Consider the following 6287-nt stretch of genomic DNA (forward strand, 5'->3'; position numbering starts at 1 on the left):
AACCTCTTTGTATCACTCGTACATAAATTATAGACTGTTCATTGGTTGATTATCATTCAATACTTTAAAGGCTCCTGCAAAAGTTTTAAAAAAATAAAATTGTGTAGAAATTTTCTTAAAGTGAAGGTTAAGTCATTAAAATTGTCAAGTATACTTTTGAAACAATACATTTTGGCAAAAACAAGGAAAACAGCAGTATTGAAAAAGATAAATCCCCATTCAATTACATGGAACTAATTTCTACATGAAATTACGGATTCATGTAAAATGTAAAAAGGCTATGTTATCACATCTACGACACTAACCCTGGACTCCAAAATCTGAATTTTGATGATTTTTACAATCCTCCTGATGAGCAAATCACTGAATGAGCCTCGGAATGGTTGTTCTCCAAAAATATCATTCAGAATGGTTTTTCCCTTTTCATACAGTAATGACCCAAGGGAGCTTGCAATCGCTGCCAAGTTAAGTGCTCCATGTATGGTCAGATGAATAAGGTCGCCAGGTTTGAAATTTGAACACTGTACCAGCATCAACCAAATTGAAGCACACTCAGAAGATGGCTCACGCATGGGTCTTTCCTATCTGGAGTTTACTTTACACTTACATCAATTCTGCGAAATAGATAACTCGCATAATTTTCAAAAATAACAAAATTCTGCATGTAAATATAACCGCGTATACAGTAATTGTCACCTTCCCTCAGGGAATGGGCCAATCCATTTGAAATCTACACTCCCACTGAGGAAGACTTCGGTATTCCAAACAATTTCAACAGTTTGAATACTTCCACATTCAATCATTTTCATCCACAGCAGCTGAAGGGAGTATCCCATTATGCTTTGCGGCACCAAAATAGAACTGCACATGCCATATACACAAAACCCTTCTCTTCAAGAATTACCCACTTAAATCAGGGGTGCTCAGACTTTTTGTTTGGAAAAATATGTTCCCTAAAGTGTTGTGAAACTATCCATAGGTCTCAATATTTAGGTGGCTCTATACTTATTTTTTGTATTTTATACATGCATTTGCTATAGGTCACCACGGTCATCAGGGTAAGTTTTTAACATCCAGGTTATATGCCATTGACAACAAACAAAACGTAAATGCCGATGTTGTGTTTGGATTTGGTGCCGCGCTGTGCTGTGCTTTGTTTTCAACGGCTCCTGACCGGAAGTGACATAGCTCCGGGGTCACCTATAGAGCAAGGAGATACACCGCAATGCTTGCTGGGATAGTCCCTTCAGCTATCCCATCATACTGTGATTTTCATCCATAAAAAAGTGGAAGAGGTGTGGACATGTTTGAATTCTAAACCAAACGTTTCTCATTTGAGACAAAATTGAGTCAAATTCCACTGGATTTGATAAATGTCCACAATTTTAACATAAAATTAGCAATAAGTTTCAACTGGATTGAACATATTAGCTGCAACTGAAACTGAGATGGCAGCAAAATCTTCCACATAGGGTGTGTGGATTTTAAATGGAATAGCCCAATAATTACTGTATAAGTGGTAATTTTCGCAAGGGTTTATTTTCATAAATTTTGCGATTATAGCTCCAACTGGGAAAATAACACCTCGCGAATGTATGCAATAATGTATTACAAGTATAGGGAAGGACTGGGCAATCGCGAAATTAACATTCACAAAAATGTGTCTCTTACTCTAAATCGCGAAAATAACTGTACACGAAAATTACCACTTAAACAGTACTTGAGCAAATGCACAAAAGAATCATGATTAACCAATTATTTAATTATTTCTTTTTATTTCTCTTGTTAAAACATTAATGAACATTAACATTGAATTCAATTTGAATAGATTTGAAGATATAAATACACCACATACAATTATATTAGCAATGTGTGTGGCCAGATATCAGTCAAAAACTGTTTGCAAATGTTTCCTTCAAACTAACCTACAATGATATAAAATTGGATCGATTGAGCCCATATTTATTGGTCAAGCTATGACTTGACTACATCTCGTCCAATATTTTAAAACTCATAGCGAGACCAATAAATATTGGGCATAAAACATTCAATTTTATCATTATGTTTCGGATCTAATATTTTCACACACTTGGATTCATCAAAACATAATACTGTGTCTCTAGAGTCTTCCATAAAATGTGAAGTGGAATGCCAAGAAATAGGCAAGAATAGTCTTTCCTAAGAATGACGGATAAAATTTTCTCACTTGCTTCGCTCATGTTTTTCAAGTCTAAAACAGTCACTTTTGCCCCAAAAATGGCTGATTTTACATGCATACAGCAAAAAAAAAAAAAAAAATTAAAATACAAATTTTAGCATGGTAGGCCCGTAGAACAGGGTTTATACATCACCTAATGATATAAATATATCAGAGGCAGGTCCAAGATTATTTTCCATTCTGGGAACATGGCAAAACACTGGCTGACACAGACCCTATCAAACAGTACCTCAGAATCAGGGGACATATTCATTCCCAGTTAGGTCAAACTATATGGTTACTTTCAAAGCTATTGCAAAATTTATCTTTTTTATTCATATTTGATCAACTTGAACATTTTATTCTGTATTATTTTGAAATAGGGAGAGTATGGCCACAATACCGTAAAAACTCGATAGTTTGCATATGTGCTTACTATCGAGCATTTTTCAAACATGCAAACATAAAGCGCCCCATCCTCATAAGTGTAAAGAGTTTTGAGCAAATCATCGATACACATATATATATATAACTTGTTCAATGACCCTCATGTGACTGGACACAGCGAATCAGCCGTAAAGTCGGCCCGGTCAATTTTGTTTTATTTCGTGTTTAGAAAATATGTGACGAGTCACAACAAAAGGTACTTCTTGTCGGTTGCTACATGCGTCTCTTTTTGAACATAGAACGAATTGAGACACCTATGAATACGACCTTCACACACATTTTACACTTTAACTCAGAATACAATTTGCCGAGTTTACGGCTCATTCGTAGTGTCCACTCACATATGGTAAAGTGCCATATAGTTTAAAACCAACCTACAGCAGCCAGAAGACAGTAACATTGTTTTCATCTCCTTGAATTTACTACCTTTTTCAGTGTGAGTCAAATAGAATCATGGAAAAAGGAACTACATTGTTTATCTGTTCCAATTCCAGTGACACCTCATGCCTAAATGTGACACGATCTGGTCCATGGGGGCCAAAGGCGGCAAATTTGAAACTGAGAAAAAGGTAAAAATATGGAGTAAAAAGCAATAAAATACATAAGAAAATAGACATCAAAAAACTTCATAACTTTAGAACTAAGTATGCTAGACCTTTGGTGTTTTCAGTAAATGACAGTCTATTGTATGTATAATGTAATAATTACAGTAACTCAATTTTCAAAAATGCCTCCTTTGGCCCCCATGGACCAGATCATGTCACATATGTTCCTATGTAGGATTTAAAAAAAGCGCAGTGGTTTATAGTGCGTTATGCATAGGCACAACGCCTAGACGTTGATCCACAAGCCTCAGCACACTTTACAGGTTATCGCTGACCACTACGGCCCCACATCATTCCATAAACCATTAAACAACAATTCAGGGACTTTGCTGCTTCAAGAGCGCACACCCTAGACATTCCACAAATAACCTTTGCAACCAGGATCAGCTCCCCGAGTTTTGTACGGGTTACAACGAGACAAATTAGCAGTAAGTTCTTTGTCCAGGGGAATTTCAAGCTAACTCAATTTTTACCACGAGAGCGTACTAAACACCGCCAGGGTTTGAACCCGCAACCTCTCGCACCATAGTCGAACGCCTTATCGATTGAGCTAACTTGACTGCTGATAGGCAAATGTTCACTGGATTGGCATGCACACTAACACTACAGGGTGTCCCTGAAAGAACTGTATCATCAGAAACTTAATTGTTTGGGTATTTAATGCCACAACTAAACATAACTAAATAATTGGTGTGGTTGAGAAATAAATCAGCTATCGCATACTTTTTGAATTATGACAATTGACCACACCGTTCGGGAAATATAAAATTTTTACTAAACTCCCTCATTTTAAAACGTTTCGATGGATTCAAATATCAATCGATAATCTGTATTCGGAGTACTAATCACTGCGCATCATCAGCGTCTATTGTCATTGATAGATATTTGACTCCGTGGAACGGGCTGAAAATGAGGTAGTTTTGTAACATTCTTTTATTTCAAAAACGGAGCGGTCAATTGTCAAAATTCAAAAAGTATGTGATAGCTGAAATATTCCTCAACCACATCAGTTATTTAAACTGGCCTCAAAAAGAAACTTATAATTTTTTCACAAGGTCATATCTTAAAATCCTGGCCCGAAAATGAACAAAAATTACACACAGGATTACTTCAATACTCTACTCTAAATACATGTCAATAACCAAACAGTTGTCCAACTGACACAACAGTAAAATACACTGACACGGAACAGCTTCTGGGACCACATTCACAGGCGAATAATTGGAACACAGCAAAAGAAATATGTGAGAATGCGTTTAAGATCCTTACACAGGTGATTATTTCAAAGAGTAAGTGGAATAGTGTGGAAAGCTTCTGCTTTTCACACCCTTTCTTCAAGAAACAGGTCTTGTTCCACACTATTCCATTTACTCACAGATTGTTTGTGTTGGGTGCCAATTATTGGGCTGTGAATGTTGTCCAGGAAACTGTTCCATGTCAGTGCATTTTGCTGTTGTATCAGTTGGACAACTGTTTAGTTGCTAAACAGTATTTAGAGTAGAGTATTGAAGTAATCCTGTGTTCAATTTTTGTTCATTTTTATGGACAGGAATTTAAGATATGGCCTTGTGAAAAATTATAAGTTTCTTTTTGAGGCCAGTTTAGTTATGTTTGGTTTATGTACTATAATACCCAAACAATTCAGTTTCCGACGATACAGTTCTATCAGGGACACCCTGTACATAACAGTCCTGTTACATTGATTTTTTTAAAGTAAAATGTTAATACCATTACAACACATCAAAGGTCCGAAGGAAATAATGAGGTGTCGTTGAAGTTGGAATAGATAAATAGCGTAAAGATTCGCCTAATGGCGCACATGGGCTACTTTGTTTTGGAGTAAATGTCATGTTCGAATAGAGAGCTCCCTCCTCTGAAATCCCAACAACAATTATTTGCTGGTGGGAATTTTACGGGAGGGCACTTTTATGTTGTGCTTAAATTTCCAAAAGTGTCAAGTGAGCCCATAGAGCCATTAGGCGAATCTTTACACTAGTAAAGTGAATAGAAGATGCACATTCATCCATATTAGGGCTGTGTGAAAGCTCACCACCATAATACCTACTTCTCAAGATAACATCATATTTCTGTTTGTATATCAACAAAGAGAACAACATATTATACTATATGATCAGCTTGTAATGGGCCAGATTTGGTTTCTATATGTGCGTATCAATAAGGTCCCAACTTAAGCCAGTATTAATTCACAAAAATGCATCATACAAACCACAAAATGCAGTTTGTGTAGGTACTATGCCCAGCAATGTGTACACCATTCTATATCAATCTATGATGTTATGAATAAGCCTATTACAAACTGATCATATCATAGTACAGTTTCAAATTATGTTTGCGCCCGACTCATAATCCATAGGTTGCGAGTTCGAGCCCCTTTCGTGCCAACGTGTTGTGTCCTTGGGCAAGGCACTTTATCCTCATTGCCTACTGGGGATGGGGTTGGGTTAGATTAGACGTTTGTATAGTTGTTTGTTTCAATGTTGCAATATTGGCGCTGATTAAGCTGCTGCCTGCAAAATTGTATTGTGTCTGTTTAGGTGTGTTTAATGTACAATTCTAGCAATTTGACCTGCGGGTCACCATTAGAGTTTGAAATAAAAAAACTTTCCTTTTTTTTTATGTTTGCCAAGTCTCTCATATGCCAACATGCAATTGAATACCTGATTGGAAGAAGGGCCCAACTCAAATTTATAACAAAAATGAGTTAGACCCAGCATATTATTGCCAACAGATTGTTCTTCCTTGTGTGTGAAAGATGAGCCAAAATCAACTCTCCAAATAGTCTTTCAAGTACACTTAATCATGGTTTTCATGGAAGAAAGGCCCAACTCCGTGGAGTTGGGCCCGTTTTCCACAAATATTGGGTTAAAGAGGAATTTTGTTCATCCATGAAATCTGCTTTTCACTACAATAAACTTTCTTGACATGCTTCTACTTGTGCAATTAATGGATAATTGCCAAATTTCTGTAGCTATTTATAACACATCTGCTTACGGAACTGGCACTCGCAGTATATTAGT

The sequence above is a fragment of the Amphiura filiformis genome, chromosome 9 (genome assembly GCF_039555335.1).
Source record: "Amphiura filiformis chromosome 9, Afil_fr2py, whole genome shotgun sequence".
Taxonomy (NCBI): domain Eukaryota; kingdom Metazoa; phylum Echinodermata; class Ophiuroidea; order Amphilepidida; family Amphiuridae; genus Amphiura; species Amphiura filiformis.